The sequence below is a fragment of the Lissotriton helveticus genome, chromosome 9, assembly GCF_964261635.1.
Source record: "Lissotriton helveticus chromosome 9, aLisHel1.1, whole genome shotgun sequence".
NCBI classification, from domain to species: domain Eukaryota; kingdom Metazoa; phylum Chordata; class Amphibia; order Caudata; family Salamandridae; genus Lissotriton; species Lissotriton helveticus.
The window spans coordinates 512,219,410-512,242,033 of NC_136070.1; positions in this window are offsets into that span (position 1 = coordinate 512,219,410).

Below are 22,624 nucleotides of genomic sequence, written 5' to 3' on the forward strand. Positions count from 1 at the left end.
AAACTACAGAATTTGTACAGAGAATGGGACCGTCTGTGGGTTCTAGTAGGGAGAGTGTCAATGCAGAAGGAACAAGTAGGGTGACCACTCAAGTAATCCACTCTTTATCCCCAGTTATTCCTTTGGCCCCTCCAGAGAGATTTAGTGGGGATCCACAAAAGGCCCAAATATTCTTGATGCAATGTTCTCTTCATTTCATGTGCCGTCCTACAATTTTCCCTGATGCGCAGTCTAGAGTAGCGTTTGCTTTATCCTATTTAAGTGGAGACGCAGCATCCTGGTCAATGCCATTGGTCCCCCGAGATTACCCCATATTACAAAACTATGATGAATTCAAAAAAGAATTCTTACGAATTTTCCATCGACGACGAATCTCACAAGCAGTGGATAACGAACTACTGGAGCTGCGTCAAGAGAATCGTGATTTAGTTGCGTATTTAGCCCGGTTCAACAAATTGGTAGTGGAGACCAACTGGCCAGAAAGCAAGAGAGCTGCAGTGTTCTATCGAGGGTTACGAGATGAGCTGAAAGATGTATTGGCGCAAATTCCAAATAGACCCACGGCCATCTCCGAGTTAATTGACTTGGTATTGGAGATTGATTTTCGTCAGGGAGAAAGGAAGGGAGAGAAAAGAAGAGATTTTTGGCCAGCCGTTCCAAGATTTGACAGAGCAAGAGTTGAAAATACTCGGACGTTGGATGGAGTGTCGAATCCAGAACCCATGCAGATCGGAACAATCCGAGGGCCACTAACAAAAGAAGAAAAGGAAAAAAGGAGAGCCGGAAACTTATGTATGTATTGTAGCTCTAATAGTCACTTTGTTAGAAATTGCCCAAGAAAACCTAAGACGCCTTTCAAGCCTAAGGAAAACTTGCAGCACCACCTGCAGAAGGAGTTGAACGGGTGGATGCGAGTTTTAATGCAACTCCACAAGAGCATCAGTTGGCGAATACTCTGCAGTCATCATCTCCACATCTGAATCTATCAGTGACTATAAAATTTCAAGCAACTACGCTAACAGAAGTTTCCGTAATGGTAGACTCTGGGGCAACAGGAAACTTCTGTGATTTAAAATTTGCTGCAAAAATTGGGTTAAAAGCCATACAGAAGGTTAAGAGTGAACCTGTTCGGGCTGTTGATGGCACCAGTCTTTCTTCAGGACCCATAGTAAGTCACACGGAGCCAGTGCATATGATATACATAGACGGGCATGAGGAAATGATTCAATTTAACCTGATTGATGCCCCACAGTTTCAACTCATTTTGGGTTTACCATGGTTAACGGAGCATAACCCTACCATAAACTGGAGCACACGAACCATCACCATGAATTCAGTCTATTGTAAGGAGAATTGTTTTGGTGGGTGTGAGAAAAATTGTGAGGACAATCCAGCAATCTCTTTATGCATGGCTAATGTGTCCGTGTGTGTCATGAACTCCCAAGAAATACCACCCGAGTATCGAGAATTTGCTGATGTCTTTAATGAAAAAGAAGCTGAGCAGTTACCGCCTCACCGAGTCTATGATTGTTCCATTCAACTTGAGCCGGGCGCTAATTTGCCATGTAGCCGAGTGTACGCATTGACAGAAAAGGAGCACCTCAATTTGAGGGAATATTTGGACAAGTACTTGGCTAATGGCTTCGTAAGACCATCGCAATCCCCGGTCTCGTCTCCTTTATTTTTTATACCGAAGAGGGAAGGGGACTTGAGAATGTGTATCGATTGTCGTGCCATCAATAAAATCACTAAGAAAAATCGTTACCCTCTCCCTCTTATCTCGGTGTTGTTAGATCAAGTGAAGGGAGCACAAATTTATACTAAATTGGATCTGAGAGGAGCTTACCACCTGGTCCGAATGAAGGAGGGTGATGAATGGAAAACAGCTTTCCGAACAAAGTTTGGTCTGTATGAATACCAGGTAATACCGTACGGTTTATGCAATGCCCCGGCTGCCTTTCAACATTTTATCAACGAGGTTCTCAGAGAATTTATCGACCAATGTGCGATAGTCTATATCGACGACATTCTTATTTATTCTGAAGACAAGAGTAAACATTCAGACGAAGTTAAAGGAGTCTTACAAAAACTTAGAGAACACCGTTTATTTGTGAAACTAGAGAAATGTGCCTTTGGAGTATCTGAAGTGGATTTTCTAGGATTCATCCTCTCGCCCTCTGGAATGAAGATGGATGAGCGTAAGATTCAAGCTGTTGTGAATTGGAAGTCTCCAGCCAATGTGAAGGAAGTTCTGGGGTTTATTGGATTCGCTAATTTCTACAGAAGATTTATCTGTGAATTCTCGCGGAAAATTTTACCCCTCACCAAGTTGCTAAAGAAGGGAGTACCTTTTCAATGGACAACCGAGGCTGAAGAAGCCTTTCAATTGCTAAAAAGAAGCTTCACCACAGCTCCTATCCTGCTTCATGCTGACCCAGCGGAGCCCTTCTATGTGGAGACTGATGCATCGGATCAGGCGGTGGGTGGAATACTCTCACAACGGCATAAAAGGACTGGCCAGCTGCACCCTGTGGCTTATCGATCCCGAAAACTAACTCCGGCCGAGATTAATTATACCATCACTGATAAAGAATTGTTGGCAATAAAAGATGCGTTCCAGGAGTGGAGACATTACTTGATGGGGGCACAACATCAAGTGACTGTATTTACTGACCACCGGAATTTGAAGTTTATGAAATCTGCCAAAACTTTGACGCCAAGACAGTTAAGATGGTCATTGTATTTTGCAAAATATGATTTTGTAATTACATTCCGACCCGGGGCACAGAACGGAAAAGCTGATGCTTTATCAAGAATCGGAATTGAATCGCACAGACCCTTGGAAGAAGTTCAATTTATCATTCCAGAATCCAAGATCATTGGAGCAGTGGTACCCGGGAGTGTGAATGAACAAATTGCTCAAGCTATGAGTCAGGAGGAGATGTATGAGTGGGTTAAGGAAGATCCACATCGAAAGATTCAACACCACTTAACATATCATAAGGAGGCTTTGTATTTACCCACGAAGGAGTTGCAACAACAGATATTGTATGAAAGTCACGATAACCCTCTTGCTGGACACAAATGAGAAGCCAAGACTGAAGATCTGGTTAAGAGACGTTATTGGTGGCCAGGGATGACTACTGACATTGAGAATTATGTAAAATCTTGTGAAATCTGCGCACAGGGAAAATCTGAGAGACAGGCTCCAAAGGGTTTGTTACAGCCTTTACCCACCCCTCCAGGCCCTTGGCATACTATTACACTAGATCTAATAGTGGATTTGCCCTTAAGCCAGGGTTATAACACCATTTTGGTTGTGGTGGATTCATTTTCCAAGATGGCCCATTTTGTAGCATTAAAAGGTGTCCCAACTGCCAAGCAACTTGCTCATCATTTTAGCACACACATAGTTAAGCTTCACGGAATACCAAAAGTAGTCATTTCTGATAGGGGATCCCAGTTCCTTTCACATTTTTGGAGGGCCTTTCTGTTGGGACTGGGAGTTGAGGCTAGATACTCCACCAGTTACCATCCTGAAACAGATGGTCAAACAGAGAGAGTGAATCAGGAACTAGAGCAGTACCTAAGATTGTTCCTTTTAAAACCCGGAGGGGATTGGTCAGATCTTTTATGGGCAGCGGAGTTTGCACATAACAATGCTATCAATGTATCAACTGGCTACACGCCATTCTATTTGAACTATGGTAGACATCCGAATTCCACAATAATTGAGGCGGATATTCCAGTCCCGGCGGTAAAAGAATTGGTGACCCATTTAAAAGATACACATGAGGTAGCAGTACGCAATTTAGAACAAGCAAAGAAGAAATATAAAAAATATGCAGACAGAAAGCGTAGAGTAGGCCCAAGTTTGCAACTGTGAGACAAAGTATGGTTAAATACGAATAATTTGAGGCTAAAAGGAAACAGGAAATTCATGCCCAGGTTTATAGGACCCTATCCAATAGAAAAACAAATCAATCCTGTAACTTACAAATTGCAATTGCCTAACACATGGAAAATCCATCCTGTTTTTCATGTGTCACTGCTAAAGAAGGCTTCACCAAATCTGCGGAAGGAATTACCTCCAAAACCCATCCAATTTGAATCTGGTCTTGAATATGAAGTGAAGGAAATCTTAGATTCCAAGAAGATGAAAGGACAATTATACTATTTGGTAGACTGGAAGGGGTATGGTCCAGAGGAACGTTCATGGGAGAGTTGTTTAGATGTCCATGCACCCAAATTAGTGAAAGCTTTCCACCAACAGTTCCCAACTAAACCCAAGAGGGAAGGACCTGCTTTGTTGGGGGGTACTGTCAGAACCCCAAACTTGCGAAGCCATGCAATTTCAGTGTTAACAGGGATGTTTCCAATCCGTTTTCCCTCAAGGTACCCAGCCAGGAACTACTGGAGTAGGTTAGTGCATTTGCGGAATTCCAAGATGGCTGCTAGGTCAGTTTTCGGGTCCGCAGTCTAGTCTTATGCAGAAATCACAGGTGTTCCAGATTGAGGTTACGCGCGCTCTCCCAATAAACTGCGCACTTCACCTGAGAATTCGCCGTGGTCAGTCATAGTTTCTAGTGCTCAGCATTTGAAGAAATCAGAGCAGTTTCTTAAAGCAGTTTCTGGTAAACGCCTTCCGTGTTTCAGAAGAGAGTTAATTAAAGGCGTCTGAAGTGAAAGACGAACGAGGCGGAATTCGAGCAGATTAATTCCTCCTCAGCATCAACAGAATTCTTAAGCGACCAAGAGGCCTCCAACTAAAGAAATATTGAACCGGAGTTCGTCGAGGTCAAGGCCAGCACGAAAATAGAGATAAGTGGCAGAATTATGTTCGTGGCACATTTACGATAGCTTGACAGAACATTATTCAAGGACTTGTGCTGTTTAAAAGACTAATGTTTCCCTAAATGCAACGTCGTGAAAAAGAAGATAAAGACGATGATTATTTGTTAGCATTTAGCAAGAGTTACTTTTAGCATTTAGCAAGGGCTAAAATTCTACATAGTTAGAATACATTTAATAAGAGTTTTTGTCTTAGGTAGGTTACTAATAGGCACACATAGTTTTTTCAATATTTAGTTTAGCTAGGTGCATTAATTATCAAAGAGGAAGAAAGGACAAGGTCTGCAACTATCGGTGAATGGTAAGGAAATAAATAATTAGAACAAGGCCATTAGCGGAGGTATTGGGGCAGAACTAAGTTTAACAGAACATTTATTCCCTTTGATAATGCAGAAAACCATCTAGTTGGAAGGCTGTAAGAATAAGAAAAGACAACTAGGAGAGAAGCACAAGCTCTGGTTAAAAAAGGTAAGGAATTTAGAAAGAGAGTGTAGAATAGGAATTAGAGTAGAGTAGGGTTTAGGATTAATTCTTGTCATTGTGCTTTAGGTTTCTCTGAATACGAAGTCTGCGGGTCGGACCTTCCAAGAGAAGCAAGAAGAAAACGCCAGAGTAGTCTCTCTTGTCGTTTATTATTTTATCCACTCCCCTTTCCCCCTCGAGGGTTTCCTGGAGCCAAGTTCATTCCAAGACGGGCTCTGGGGGAACTTTGAGTGGGAGTTGGGAACAAGCTACTTCTGCTCCTGCGCAAGCCTCGCCAGTGGTAAGAATCAACTGAGGCTCTGACAGGTGGTGGAGCACAACCCTACTCAGAGTCAAGGACTACTCCGCCCAGCCATCCTGGTGTAAGCACCCTATTCACCACCTGGGGGCCCAGACTGTCCCCGGGAATTCCCCAGCCCTGTCACTCATACAAACCAGACAACAGATACACATCCTGGCAGAGGCAGGCTAAATAGTTAGGCGAGCAAAGGCTAAGTTTCTAAAAGTAGCGTTTGCAAACACAGGATATTAAAATAAACCTTACTAAAGGAAGTATTGTAATATTCTGAGCTCAGGCATACTAAACTCGATGTGCTACCGTGCTCCCTGAGTCTGCCGGGACTATAGCGTGTAATAGTTCCGACAGCTCATCTTGGCCTAGGAGAACCGGTAGCCCTTCCATAGTGAAGAACGAAAAGGGCGGTAATTCACTACAAGGACATGCCACACTCTCGGCTTGTCCTACCTTACGCTTGAATGCACCCTGCCCGTAGGCCTACCATAGGGGTGACTGATATGAGGGTTAGGGAAGGTTCAGGGACTGGCAAGTGTGGGCACTTGCGCAGTCAGCGTGACAGTACGGGACTGTACGCGGGGTCTGCAATGGCGGACCCGAGACATATCTTACGAAGCCGCTTCTGTGGGTGGCGCAACCAGCACTGCAGGTCCACTAGAAGCATTTGTATCTTCAAGCCCCGGCACTCCTCGTGCACTTTACTGGGGACTGATAGTAAACCAAATAAGCCAATCGGGGAAATCAATTACACATACACTTTACATTGGGAGCACTTGCACTGCGGCACGGGTCGGCCGTGGCGCAGTGCCCTGAGCATCGAACAACAGCAAAACATCTGAGGCACATCAGCAAAAAGTGGAAAGGAGACTCACGCCAAGATGCCAGGTCTAACACGTGTCCCCTCCAGCTGAAATGTGGGGAGAACTACCCTTGCCCAGGGAGTTCCTCATCACTAAGGCGGAAAAACCTTGACAGACCATCAGCATTGGCGTGGTCTATGCCAGGGCAGTGTTCCACCGTGAAGTCCATACTCTGTAGAGAAATGGACACCTCAACAGTTTCGGGTTCTCACCCCTCATTTGCATCAACCATCTGAGGGGTCTGTGGTCTGTCTGAACTCGGAAGTGAGACCCAAACAAGTAGGGTCTTAGCTTCTTCAGGGCCCAGATCACAGCGAAAGCTTCTCCCTCAATCGCACTCCACTTCTGTTCCCGTGGAAGTAACCTCCGACTGATGAAGGCCACAGGGTGATCCCAGCCCTCCTCAGTCGTCTGTGAAAGGACAGCCCCTATCCCATGCTCTGAAGCGTCTGTCTGCACTAAGAACTCTTTGGAGAAATCGGGAGCCAGGAGCACGGGCGCCGTGCACATGGCCGTCTTCAGGGTGTCGAATGCTACCTGACAGGCGTCAGTCCAGATCACTTTCCGGGGCTGCTTCTTCGAAGTCAGCTCGGTCAAGGAGGCAACGATGGTGCCGTATCCCTTGACGAACCTCCTGTAGTACCCGGTGAGTCCGAGGAAGGCCCTCCCCTCCGTTTGGGTCTTGGGGGCTTCCGAAGCCAGGATGGTCTGAATTTTGGGTTGAAGGGGCGCAACCTGGCCGCTCCCAACTTGGTGTCCCAAATACACCACCGAACCCTGCCCGATCTGGCACTTGCTTGCCTTGATCGTGAGGCCTGCCCTGCGCAGAGCCGCCAACACTTCCCACAGGTGTCGCAAGTGTTCTTCCCACGTACCGCTGAACACTGCGATGTCGTCCAGGTAGGCGGCACTGAACGCGTCCAGCCCAACCAACACCTCGTTGACCAACCTCTGGAAGGTGGCAGGGGCGTTTTTCATCCCGAAGGGCATGACCCGGAATTGGTAGTGCCCATCTGGAGTTGAAAACGCGGACCTCTCTTTGGCCCCATCAGTTAAGGTGATCTGCCAGTACCCAGAAGTTAAGTCAAACATACTGAGGTACCGGGCAGCCCCCAACCGATCGATGAGCTCATCAGCTCTGGGGATGGGGTGCGCGCAGTCTTCATGACCGAATTGAGTCCTCGATAGTCCACACAGAACCGTAGCTCAGGTGTGGCTCCCGGCGTCGCAGCCTTCGGGACCAAGACCACTGGGCTGGCCCAAGGACTGCTGGAGGACTCAATCACCCCAAGAGCAAACATCTTCGAGACTTCCTCTTTGATTCAGGCTCGTACCCTGTCAGTCACGCGGTAAGCCTTGTGCTTCACCGGCGAACTGTCTCCTGTGTCCACATCATGGACGCACCAATCTGTGATACCCGGAACCAGGGAGAACAAGTCAGAGAATTGCCCCAGCAGCTGGCGGCAATCACTCTGCTGCTCAGGGGTCAGGGAGGGTGAGAGGTTAACCCCATCCACTGACCCGTCTCGCTCGGAGGCCACCAAGAGGTCCGGAAGAGGCTCAGTCTCCTCCTCCATTCCATCATCGGTCGCCAACAGCATGCCCACTTCGGACCTCTCCAAGTGGGGCTTAAGGCGGTTAACATGTAGGACCCTCAAAGGGTTCCTGGGAGTTTGCAAGTTCACCAGGTAGGTGACAGGACTCTTGCGCTTCACAACCTCGAATGGACCCGTCCACTTATCCTGAAGTGCACAGGGCTCCACTGGGGCCAAGACCCACACCTTTTGTCCAGGTTGAAGCTCCACCAGAGTGGCATTCTGGTCGTACCACCGCTTCATCTCTTCCTGGCTGTCTTCCAGGTTTGCCTCAGCAAGTTGCCTGAATCGCCTGGTCTGGTTTCGGAAGGCCAGCATGTAGCTGTATACATTCTGGGGAGGTTTCCTGGGAGATTGCTCCCAGCCTTTCCTAACCAGACTCAGAGGTCCTCGGACCGGGTGACCGTACAGAAGCTCGAAGGGACTGAACCCGAGCGACTTCTGTGGCACCTCTCGGTACGCAAACAGTAGGCATGGCAAGAGGACGTCCCACTTACGCCTCATTGGTCCTTCTAGGCCCATGATCATGCCTTTCAAGGTTCGGTTAAATCTCTCAACCAACCTGTTTCCTTGGGGGTGGTAAGGGGTGGTGAACTTGTACGTTACACCACACTCTTGCCAAAGGGACTTAATATATTTCGATATGAAATTGGTGCCCCTGTCAGACACCACCTCTAGAGGGAATCCTACTCGTGAGAAAATTCCCATCAGTGCTCGTCCAACCACGGGGGCTGTCACTGTCCTCAGACGGATGGCTTCAGGGTACCAGGTGGCATGGTCCACCAAGACCAGGAAGAACCTGTTGCCCATGGCTGTCTTGGGGTCCAAAGGCCCCACAATGTCAATTCCCACTCGCTGGAATGGGGTACTGACGACGGGGAATGGTTGGAGGGGAGCCTTGTTCTTCCCTCCGCACTTACCACTTGCCGGGCAAGTTTGGCAAGTCCTAAAGTGAGCGTCTGAGCTCCTGTGCATCTGAGGCCAGTAAAAGTGGGTTACAAGCCTGTCATAGGTCTTGTCCATCCCCAGATGTCCTGCTAACGGCGCCTCGTGAGCCAAACCCAGTAGGAAGGCTCTGAACTTCTGGGGTACCACCAGCACACGGGCTGACCCAGGTTCAGCAGCCTTAGGCTCTGAAAACAGGAGATCGTTCTCCCAGTAGACCAAGTGTTTTCCGGACTGAGCACCATTGGCCTGGTCTGCAGCCTGCTGCCACATACCCACGAGAGAAGGGCACTCTCTCTGCTCCTTGCAGAATTCCTCCCTGGAGGGACCCCCTTCCTGCTACCAATGGGTCAGCTCAAGCAGGTCTCCCAGTTCGGCGATCTGTTCCCCGGTAGGCGCCAGGGCATCCCCCTCGAGGTCGGCTTCCTCCTGGGCCGCAGGATCTTTGGAAGCCGGCTGTCCGCGCCCCCTGCACCTTTTCTCTAAGGCCGGTTCCTGGGCCTCTCCTTCAGGCACCAGGATTTCTTCAACACCTCTACTGGCTGCCATGGACCGCGTGGTCACGCACGCCCAGTCGGGTAGAGCCACCATCCACAGATGAGTCGTTTTCTCCACCTTTCCCCAAGGGGAGTTCTCCAAATCGTTCCCTAGCAGACAATCTACAGGCATGGAGGTCCTTACAGCGACATGCAGAGTACCTGAGATCCCCCCCCACTCAAAGGGAACCTGAGCTATCGGACACTGGCTCTCAGAATTGTCAGCATTGACAACCCTACAGTAGGCGTGCGGTACTACCTGCTCCTGAGATATCAGGTGCTGCCTCACTGCAGTCACACTGGCTCCTGTATCTCGAAGAGCCTCCGCCTTCTTACCGTTGATGGTCACTACCTGCCCATATTTTTTAGTGTTATTGGGTAGGTAGTTCTCGGGGACCATCTCACTGTCTCCTAGCGAGACTAGGGTCATCTGTATGGGATACCCACCCATTTGGACGGCTACTTCCTCCCCGAAATTAACATTAGCTAGTTGCCGGGGTGGAGCACCAGTGGGTGCGGGTTTTGCAAACAAGCGACACTTAGGGTCAGAGGCAACGTGACCCAGGTCGCCACACCTAAAACAGGTGATGGGCCCTCTTTGAACAGGTTTACCTGTTGGCGCCCCGGTTGATTTCGGGGGTGGAGGAGGCTGAGAACCTTTCCCTTGGTTCCCTTGGGGATTACTTTGGGGGCCCTTGTGGAACCCTTTCTGTTTTTCCCTGTCCCCACCACTCTTCTGCTGGGGACCCTGCCCACCTTTGGCTGAGTCTCCCACTGGACCTTTGTGGACCCTGGTGCTGAGCCAGCGGTCCGCTTCCTCAGCAAGCTTCCTCGGGTTGGACAGCTTGCTATCGATCAGGTGCTGGCGTAACTCAGGAAAACAATTATCAGACAAGTGCTCCCATGCCATTAAATCAAGCAGCCCTTGAAAATCAGTTACTTTACTGCCCTTCACCCAACCATCCAGCGCTCTGCAGAAAAAGAGGTCACATACTCCACATACGTACCCCCCTGAATCTTTACACACTTCCTAAACCGCTGTCGGTACATTTCAGGAGTTAACCCAAATCGATTCATTAGGGCATCTTTCATGTGCGGGTAGGAGTTGGACTCTTCAGAAGGAAGATCTAGCAGGGTATCCCACCCCTCGGTCAGGAACCGTCCCCACAACCCCGCTCCCCAATCTCTCTCAGGGACTTGGTGGGAGGACATGGCTACCTCGTAGGCCCGGAACCACTGCCCTATGTCATCCCCCTTAAAATACTCCTTCACCACATCCTTCGGTACGTAGACCCTTGACTCTACCTGGGCTGGCGTTGTGCTGCCACCAGGAGCTGCGTCCAAGCTCTTTGCTTTCAGCTCCAATTCTTTCAGGCGTATCATGCTCCAGCTGGAGCCTCTTTTCCTCCATTGCCATCTGTCCTTTCAATCTGGCCATCTCCACTTCATGCGCTCTGGTTGCGGCCCTGTCCGCCAGCTCTTCTGACGACGGCCCTCCCTGCACTTCGATAAGGCTATCTGGTGGATCCACTACCACCCGATTTTCTGGCTCTCTCGACTCTTTCCAGGCTCCCAGTGCCTTGAGATGCTGGGCTCTGCTTTTGCACCCGGAGTGGGCACTCGGAACTTCTCGCATAGGGCTCTCAATTGATCCATTTTCCATTTGTCAAGCCCTTCCCAGTCAACTTCATCGATTCCAGAGATAACAGAGGGTGCTCTCACGGGGAGTGAAACAGGCATGGTTTGGAGATTGGAGATCTCTCGGCAAGACCGTAATCTGTGGCTCGTTATTGGTCTGCTCTCACTACGTGGTGATCAGTAATTTACTGTACATAAATCATAAATGCAAATCCGAAATCCTCACCGCTGGTACCAATGTTGGAACCGGAGGTCTCTGGTTGGCACAGGTATGCACTTGTGACAAGCAGGGACCCTCACTTCCAGTCAGGGCAAGGGAACTACTCCTTCGAATAACCCCTGCTCACCCTCTAGGTAGTGTGGCGCGAGCAGACAAGGCTAATCCTCAGGGCGATAGTAAGTTAAGCATTTATGATCATACACAGCAAACCCACTGACCCACCACAAATGGACACCAGTCGTATGGTTGTATCAAAAATACGTATACTTTATATAAAAGATAGATTCAAGCAGAATTATCACAAGACCAAATAACGTTTAGCGATTGGAGGCCACCAGATTACAATAGGCAAGATTAGTCTTTGAATGTTCGTTGTTCAGCAAGGTACGATGACAAGGAAATAAGAACGTTGCGGACACTGGATCCGATATGAACTCGGGACGGAGTTCAAGTGTACCTTGCTCGTGGAAGTCCGAGGCGTTTCAGGCGTGGCTACTGGTGAGGGTGGACTCAGGACGAGGCCAACGGTTCCCCAGAGGATCTCTCCGGCTCGGTGTTCCCTCGAGGTGCAAGGCGGGGGAGCAGGACTGTGGAGGGTTGTGGCGATCCGGGGTCGATGCAGCTCACGGGGCGAGGCGCCATTCAGGCCTGCGGGACGTACTACTTCTTAGCATGCCGGGTCGTACTTGTGGATCTGTGAGGGGCGTCACGTTCTATGGCAGACGGGTGCAACACCAGGCTTCCGGTACCACGGTACGGGGAGGCCTTTCTTGAGGTGCGGCACGGGTCTTGGTATGCAGGAGGGCAAAGCGAGACAGTCGGGTACGTTACGACGTACGGACCATCCGAGGCTATGGAATGCGCTCCGTACAGATTCCGGCGGGAGAAGATGAGAGGTGCACAACCCGCTCCGTTAGCGGCGAGGTGACAGGAGAGCGGGCGGCCCGGCACTGAAGCGGAGAGCGACTCAGGGATGAGCGGGGCTCTCTACGGCGGGGCGACCAGGCTCCAAGCTGTCGCGACCTGGGCACCCAAGTCACAACTCTGGCGAGGGAATAAGAACTAAGGCCCAACAGCAGATGGGCACAAGCAGATAGAACTCAATGGTCCTGGGGTTCCGTTCAGGGGGCAAGCTCTCGATCAGGCCCTTGGAGATCGTTTCAGGCACAAGTCTACAAAGTCCTCTCTGGTCTTTTCCTCTCCGTTCTCAGCAAGGCACCACTGCAGGCCAGTCTTACAGGATTCAGACTGGTTTCCGTCCTTCAGCTTCTCTTGGTCCTTCTAGTCAGGCAGAGGTTCATCGTGGTCAAAACTGGATCTGATTTGTAAGGCGCGGAGCTCCTATATTTATACTGCGTTTCTTTTGTCTTTGCAGGCCAGGGGGCCTGAGCCTGGTTCAACCCGGTTTTGGAGTACTCTGTTTACAGGAAGCTGCCGTCTTCTTTCAGGGTGTAGGGCATCAGACGCTCCGCAGAAGGTGGAGCCAGCATTGTGGTGGTGGAGTACAACCCTACTCAGAGTCAAGGACTACTCCTCCCACCCATCCTGGTGTAAGCACCCTATTCACCACCTGGGGGCCCAGACTGTCCCTGGGAATTCCCCAGCCCTGTCACTCATACAAACCAGACAACAGATACACATCCTGGCAGAGGCGGGCTAAATAGTTAGGCGAGCAAAGGCTAACTTTCTAAAAGTAGCGTTTGCAAACACAGGATATTAAAATAAACCTTACTAAAGGAAGTATTTTATTATTCTGTGCTCAGGCATACTAAACTCGATGTGCTACCGTGCTCCCTGAGTCTGCCGCGACTATAGCGTGTAATAGTTCCGACAGCTCATCTTGGCCTAGGAGAACCGGTAGCCCTTCCATAGTGAAGAACGAAAAGGGCTGTAATTCACTACAAGGACATGCCACACTCTCGGCTTGTCCTACCTTACGCTTGAATGCACCCTGCCTGTAGGCCTACCATAGGGGTGACTGATATGAGGGTTAGGGAAGGTTCAGGGACTGGCAAGTGTGGGCACTTGCGCAGTCAGCGTGACAGTACGGGACTGTATGCGGGGTCTGCAATGGCGGACCCGAGACATATCTTACGAAGCCGCTTCTGTGGGTGGCGCAACCAGCGCTGCAGGTCCACTAGCAGCATTTGTATCTACAAGCCCCGGCACTCCTCGTGCACTTTACTGGGGACTGATAGTAAACCAAATAAGCCAATCGGGGAAATCAATTACACATACACTTTACATTGGGAGCACTTGCACTGCGGCATGGGTCGGCCGTGGCGCAGTGCCCTGAGCATCGAACACCAGCAAAACATCTGAGGCACATCAGCAAAAAGTGGAAAGGAGACTCACGCCAAGGTGCCAGGTCTAACATAACTGCAATCCAAGAATGTTTTGTTGTACCCATCACACTTTGATCACATTCCTGGCATGGATTAATTTCATGGTTCTGGCCCATCAGAGGTACCGGATATATTGGAATGATCCTTACCGGACAGTCTGCCTGGTACACACCAGCACCCCTGAATCCCTCTCTGTATTTTCTACTGTCTCTATCCTCTGTGCTGAAGAAAGATGCAAAATGGGTTTGGTCTCCGGAATTTCTTTAGTAACAGGAGCTTGCTAGTTGAGGTGGCCAACTTCCTGTCCTCTGTCCTGGCTGGGCCTTTAAAAAATTCTCTGACTGAAAATGTTCCAATGGCTTTTATAACATAATCTGGACGTAAGCGGAAGTTCTGGGAGCACGACCCATTTGGATGATCTGTGGTGAACAAGATCATCTGGGAAAAACATCCCAAACACAGCCTTTTTTCTGTTGTAAAAGTGTTCGGAAAGTGGGTCCAAAGACTCATCTGGATCGGTTGGTTTCTTTCTCCTTAGAGGGAGGAAGTCAGGAGCTGGCTCAGGTGGTGAGCACAAGAGGTCTCATGACTTTGCCCTTAACACTTGTCCTTTGGCTAGAAATGCTGCTTTGTGATCTTCTAAGGAGCTTTGGTAAAGTGGGGCCTTCCTTCGGGATGGGGTTCTGCTTATGTGCATTACTCGCAGAGTCCTCAAAATCCATGCAAGTTCCGGAACCTCTATTTAGAGCTTCTTTATGGGTTGTAGAGCCAAGACCATCGTTTATTGGAGTGTATCCTGGACAGAGGCATTAATTATCTGGGACAGATTTCTGCCAAGTCAAGGAAAAAAAACAGGCTCCTCTGATTCTGGACCCTTTTGTTCAGCTATTATATTGGTTTAAGTTAAACAATGGAAGGTCTCTGGCTGTGCCAATATTGCCCTGCTAAAGATATTTCTAAATGGTACACAACAACCCACCTTGTCAAGATGGGTATTCCCAGAGATTTTTTTATTTTTTTTTATGGAATCCAACAAGGGAGCTCTGTGGAGGGAGATCTGACTAGGCACATCTAGCTGGAGGAGTACTTGCAACAAACACCCTGTAACAGGGCTGCTGAAGAAGTTTACAACCAGTTTATCTGGAATAAGTAGGAGGTATAGGGGCATTTTAGGTGTTACATGGGCAAAGAAATTAGCAGATCTGCATCTGCTTCTCAATATAGGGCACCTATGTAGCAAACCAACCTTAAAATGGCCACTATCAACTACAGTAAAGACAGACCACCATCGGTGAGCATCATTTCCACGTTGACCTTACACGGGTCTAATGAGACACATCATATGTGTGTTGCAGCAGTACTTAACTAACACAAAGCATCAAGGACAACAGGATATGTCCGCAACAAAGGATGTTATGAACTGTATTGTGAATTGGTGATATTTGATCATATGATTTGGAGTTGGTGGCATTGTTACTTTTGGGAGTTGTGAGTTTATGTTTTAACAGACTACTATTAATAATAGCTATGGATAGAGAAAGCATAATCCTTGTCTCGAATCATGTCATAGAATGATTGTCTCTGCAACACACAGGCTAAGCCCACACTGGAAGCAAATGAGCATGTAAATACTGAAAATGATTTTCAAAGTTCCCCTGAATTCACCCATTGATGTGGACAGTAGGGTTGAAACAAAAGGAAATTAATTATTACCTCATTTACCACCACCAAAAAGAAATAATCCCTCAGGGGCTCTTCCAAGGTCACTTTGCAAGAGTTACTGAACTCTAGACGGCGAACACCTTATCCACTTTAAATTCATCTTTCTAAGCTATCATTTTTGTAATGTAAATTATTGATTTCCCAACAACACTGTGGTGTACCTTAATAAACATACAATGCAACACACAACGGGAATGGTGGTTTATTTGGCGTTGAGGGTGGGAGTGATCCAGCGCTCTCACCAAAATTTCTCATAAATGACTATCTACTACCACCAAACTTACACTACAACACTAGGCCCATATCAACAATAGAGCGACTGAATCATGAGGCGATAAGATCTAAATATGTTGTTTAAACCATCTACAATAATCAAGACCAGCTTGTCATTTAGAAAGTTTATTTAAACATAACTAGAAAAACTCAGGTTTTGTAATTTTATTAAACAAGCATTAGAAAATGTCATGAAGAGAGGTTTATTCAGAATTAATAAAAAGAGCATACATTAAGAATTATTATTCATTAGCAGAAATAAGTAAAATTAAGCATTTCCAAATCCTAACTATCTCTCTGTTTCTACCCTCATCACCTAGAAATAAAGAAATTAATAAAAACTCCTTTCCTCACGTGTGTAGTCCATCAGCATTTCACGTCCCTCAGGAATCTCGAGCGTAAGCCAAATGACTGTTCTCTGAGCTGATTCTTATACCCTAAAATAAGCTGAGCTAACTATTTTTCATATTCCAACAGATGAATTCTAGCTCTCCATTGGCTGAGCCACCTCGTGCCACCGTAAATTGTGACACCTCCTTTCCACATGTCCGGGCAAATTTACTAGTTCATTGTTCATGCAGAAGTCTTGGCAGCATTTCCTCAAGCTGCTACAATTTGTAGCGAAAAGAGTTCAAGCAATGCAATTTCTATCACGTCTCTTCTTTCCAACCTTGAGCCTGTCCGTTCTGAGCTCCCGTGGTACGTTAGCAAAATTTCTCCACAGAGTCATCTTTTAGCAGTTCTTTCCAAAACCTTTCAAAATAAAAGCTCAGAGGCTTTTTCCATCCTTTTCAGAATTATTTTCTCTTGTGCCATTTTCAACAACAGGCCTCTCTTCAGAAGGCGTTATTTTTCTGCGCCACCTCTCTTGCGTCACTTTTAAAAGTGCACTATTTTTCTGCAGCCATCTCTAAGCTTCATTTGTAAAACTATTATATAAACAAACACAAACGAGAAATTAATGAAAGAAATACAGTTTGTTCTGTTGTCACCCATCATTGCTAATGATTAACCCATTAGTCTAAATTACCTAGCAGAAGTACAAATAAAGCAGCAATTTATATCTACCATTCTTCATTTAATCCAGCAGGGTTCTTTATGCACTTATAGAGAATAGAGTGACACCACATAGACAGGGAAGCAAAATAAGCACATGCCATTATTTAAAAACAGCTGCAATTAATTATGACACAACAATAAACACGATTAATTTATTATTTTCCACATACATGAGAATGCAACATAATGCACATTTATGAGCACACGTTAGTTTCCCACGTGTCTTTTGTGTATGCAACTTTAAACTAGGTTGAATTAATACACACACAGCACAAATCATTAATATAATTAATTAATTTATGGAAGTGTGACTTCACAAGTTGAAATGAAAAACATTTCTGAATCTCGCTCCATCAACTCCCCCATCTGGTGATTTTAAAATCACCAAACCACACCAAAAATTTTAGCAAAAATTTTATCTAAGATGAACATGATTCAATTTCACCTGTGTTAGTAAATTCTATAGACTTATCTCATCAGTTTATCTACAATTCTCATATTGAGTTTTAAGAAACCCCTCCAGTTCTATCTCTCTCTCTTTTGTCTTTCTGAATTTTAAAAATTCTCTTCTTTTCCTCAAGTATTTCCTTCTCTTGTGTAACATGCAACTGATCTTCAACAAAAGTGTCGCAAAAACTATAACTAATAAAGGTGTCAATATTACACTATGTTTGTCTTGACTAGCTGAAGCTTTACTTGTCAAAATGACCTTAAACTACTCCTTGATAATTCCAAATGAAAATTGACAACTTAAACTAACCAAAATATCAATTATTAGGAGCACATATATCAGAGACATTTTACAATATCTCTTTAACATTAAGCATCTTGAGCTGTTAATTACAAAAAAAACATGAAAGTATTTTCACTAAGCTTGCAAGGAAAAATAAAACAAAAATTTAAAACTTTTTTTTTACATTTTCTAAAAATCTCTAACACCCTCCTTTTTTTTTTTATATATATACCTTTAAACCTTCTAACAGTTTTCTTCGACCTAATGTCACAAGTTATATTTTTCCAGCTAACACAATTTCTTCGACCTTGTGTCACCTAACACATTTTCTTCAGCCTTATGCCAAAAACAGAAAACCTAAATTTTTTAACAGGTATGTACTTTAATCATTGTCACTATTTTCTTCAATCTCTTTCTGTCTGCTACTATTTACCTTCACTACAGGTTTCACTTCTATTTTCTTTCCTGCCTCACATTTCTTTTCACAATCTTTTTGACTTGATATCTCATTAATCTTTTCTTTTGATCTGTGTACCAATTTGAATTTTAGGCTTTCAATTTCTTCTGGCCAATTTCCACTTTTTCTTAGTAATTTCTTCTTTGACTTGATCACATTATATTCTGTTCTCCAAGCTCTTTTTCTTAATTTTCTTATTTGAGAATTTTCATCACTCTCATCAGTTTCACTGTCAGAAATTTTAATTCTGGACTCAGGTACTTCTTTACTCGGCAGCTTCACTCTGTTAGGAACGTCATCCTTGTAGCTGGTACTTGGCAATTTATCTTCTTCTTCTTCTTCAATTACCTTCAACTTCCCAGTTTCAGAATTCTTGTTCCTGCTTTCAGAGCTTCTTTTCTGCTTTTCAATACTCTCCTGGTCTTCAATCACAATCTGATCACATTCTTCTCCTGCTTCTTTTTCTGGCAGATCTCCATCATTTTCTGAGTCTTCAGTCACAACTTTCAAGTCTTCTTTATTCAAGGCTTGTTTTCAATTCATGTTCTCCAGATGTCGACCAACTTGTCGATCTTCAAGATCTGGATTTCTTTCATGCTCTTCTTCAAAATCTGAATCAGCAATGATGACACTATCCTCATCAGCATTTTCAGGTGTAGGTACACCAAAAGTATGGCCAGTGTCAATCCACCTCTTCAGTCTTTTGCACTTCACTGCATATGTTGTGACAAGACTAACTGACCTCCCTTTCTGCCATCTTGGCACTAGACAATTTCCTTTTAGACGAACCTTTTTCCTGATTCTTTCACTTGGTAACGGATCATGTGCTTGCTCTTTTTCTCTTGTTTGCACTTCAGTTCCATCTTCATTAGACACAGAACTCACTACATCTGATACATTTCTGCAGTACTCCAAATTGATGCTATCATCAATAGTCATCATTCTTTTCACTGGTATGAATGCCTTATTCATGACCTTACCCATCATAATATCACGTAGGCTTAAACCTGTCTTTTTATCAGTAGTATTTCTCAGAAACATCAAAACAAGTGGAAGGACATCTGTCCACTTTATACCTGTAGCTAGGCACATTTTTGCATCTCTGTTCTTTGTAGTACCATTCTCTTGCTCCACAACACCTGAAATTTCTGTTCTATCTGTACAATGGAGCAGTCTATTTTCAATATGTCTTTTGCCATCTGATAACTTTTCAACAGTAATTTCATCATTATGTCGCGTAAGAAATGTTTCAACCCATCTTGAAAACAAACAGATAATCACAAAAATGTAGCACAGTTTGTCATGCAGTGCCATCTCAATGAAATCCATTTGAAATCTGGTCAATGAAACACTCTCCTGTCTTTCTATTCCCATTGCCACAACTGTTTTCTTAATTGTGTTCACTTGCTGGCAAGACAGACACCTCTGATAAAGAAATTCTACAATTTTATGGTACATTCTGTCCATGTCAGTAATCATGCTATTTAGTAAAACTACTCTGCCATCTTTGTGTGTCCAAATCTTATCCTCATCTCGCTGACTACATCCTACTCTCAACCATGTGTTTTTCTCCTCATGAGTTGCTTCATCTTGTAAATCTTTGACTCCCTGCAAAGTTTCAACTATAGATGTTAATATCAGTGAACTCAAAGCATGTTCATCATTCTTTTTGTATGCTGTACCTTTTATGACAAAAAACACAGTTGATGGACAGAATGTAGAACAATGTCATACATTCACCCCAGTACAAGGATCTGGGCCTAAATCCATCGTTTTTTTGCACTCCACACCACCCTGGGTTAGACACTGGCTATATGCAAATCAGCTCTGACCCTGTGCCTCATGGGAACAGTCCAGTCCGAACTACCAAGCCATGTCTTTCCCAGACCGGAATCAAGCATCCAAGGACCGGTTTCTGGCTATCAGCCTTCATCAGCCTGGATAGCTTGACTCCAGTGGTGTGGAGGGCCTGGGACTCACGTCTGAGCATACCCAGCCCACTCGGGGTGAAAATTGCAAAAAACACAGTTGATGGACAGAATGTAGAACAATGTCATACATTCACCCCAGTACAAGGATCTGGGCCTAAATCCATCGTTTTTTTGCACTCCACACCACCCTGGGTTAGACACTGGCTATATGCAAATCAGCTCTGACCCTGTGCCTCATGGGAACAGTCCAGTCCGAACTACCAAGCCATGTCTTTCCCAGACCGGAATCAAGCATCCAAGGACCGGTTTCTGGCTATCAGCCTTCATCAGCCTGGATAGCTTGACTCCAGTGGTGTGGAGGGCCTGGGACTCACGTCTGAGCATACCCAGCCCACTCGGGGTGAAAATTGCAAAAAACACAGTTGATGGACAGAATGTAGAACAATGTCATACATTCACCCCAGTACAAGGATCTGGGCCTAAATCCATCGTTTTTTTGCACTCCACACCACCCTGGGTTAGACACTGGCTATATGCAAATCAGCTCTGACCCTGTGCCTCATGGGAACAGTCCAGTCCGAACTACCAAGCCATGTCTTTCCCAGACCGGAATCAAGCATCCAAGGACCGGTTTCTGGCTATCAGCCTTCATCAGCCTGGATAGCTTGACTCCAGTGGTGTGGAGGGCCTGGGACTCACGTCTGAGCATACCCAGCCCACTCGGGGTGAAAATTGCAAAAAACACAGTTGATGGACAGAATGTAGAACAATGTCATACATTCACCCCAGTACAAGGAACTGGGCCTAAATCCATCATTTTTTTGCACTCCACACCACCCTCGGTTAGACACTGGCTATATGCAAATCAGCTCTGACCCTGTGCCTCATGGGAACAGTCCAGTCCGAACTACCAAGCCATGTCTTTCCCAGACCGGAATCAAGCATCCAAGGACCGGTTTCTGGCTATCAGCCTTCATCAGCCTGGATAGCTTGACTCCAGTGGTGTGGAGGGCCTGGGACTCACGTCTGAGCATACCCAGCCCACTCGGGGTGAAAATTGCAAAAAACACAGTTGATGGACAGAATGTAGAACAATGTCATACATTCACCCCAGTACAAGGATCTGGGCCTAAATCCATCGTTTTTTTGCACTCCACACCACCCTGGGTTAGACACTGGCTATATGCAAATCAGCTCTGACCCTGTGCCTCATGGGAACAGTCCAGTCCGAACTACCAAGCCATGTCTTTCCCGGACCGGAGTCAAGCATCCAAGGACCGGTTTCTGGCTATCAGCCTTCATCAGCCTGGATAGCTTGACTCCAGTGGTGTGGAGGGCCTGGGACTCACGTCTGAGCATACCCAGCCCACTCGGGGTGAAAATTGCAAAACACACAGTTGATGGACAGAATGTAGAACAATGTCATACATTCACCCCAGTACAAGGATCTGGGCCTAAATCCATCGTTTTTTTGCACTCCACACCACCCTGGGTTAGACACTGGCTATATGCAAATCAGCTCTGACCCTGTGCCTCATGGGAACAGTCCAGTCCGAACTACCAAGCCATGTCTTTCCCAGACCGGAATCAAGCATCCAAGGACCGGTTTCTGGCTATCAGCCTTCTTCATCAGCCTGGATAGCTTGACTCCAGTGGTGTGGAGGGCCTGGGACTCACGTCTGAGCATACCCAGCCCACTCGGGGTGAAAATTGCAAAAAACACAGTTGATGGACAGAATGTAGAACAATGTCATACATTCACCCCAGTACAAGGATCTGGGCCTAAATCCATCGTTTTTTTGCACTCCACACCACCCTGGGTTAGACACTGGCTATATGCAAATCAGCTCTGACCCTGTGCCTCATGGGAACAGTCCAGTCCGAACTACCAAGCCATGTCTTTCCCAGACCGGAATCAAGCATCCAAGGACCGGTTTCTGGCTATCAGCCTTCATCAGCCTGGATAGCTTGACTCCAGTGGTGTGGAGGGCCTGGGACTCACGTCTGAGCATACCCAGCCCACTCGGGGTGAAAATTGCAAAACACACAGTTGATGGACAGAATGTAGAACAATGTCATACATTCACCCCAGTACAAGGATCTGGGCCTAAATCCATCGTTTTTTTGCACTCCACACCACCCTGGGTTAGACACTGGCTATATGCAAATCAGCTCTGACCCTGTGCCTCATGGGAACAGTCCAGTCCGAACTACCAAGCCATGTCTTTCCCAGACCGGAATCAAGCATCCAAGGACCGGTTTCTGGCTATCAGCCTTCTTCATCAGCCTGGATAGCTTGACTCCAGTGGTGTGGAGGGCCTGGGACTCACGTCTGAGCATACCCAGCCCACTCGGGGTGAAAATAGCAATAAACACAGTTGATGGACAGAATGTAGAACAATGTCATACATTCACCCCAGTACAAGGATCTGGGCCTAAATCCATCGTTTTTTTGCACTCCACACCACCCTGGGTTAGACACTGGCTATATGCAAATAAGCTCCGACCCTGTGCCTCATGGGAACAGTCCAGTCTAACCCAGGGTGGTGTGGAGTGCAAAAAAACTATGGATTTAGGCCCAGATCCTTGTACTGGGGTGACTGTATGACATTGTTCTACATTCTGTCCATCAACTGTGTTTTTGCAATTTTCACCCCGAGTGGGCTGGGTATGCTCAGACG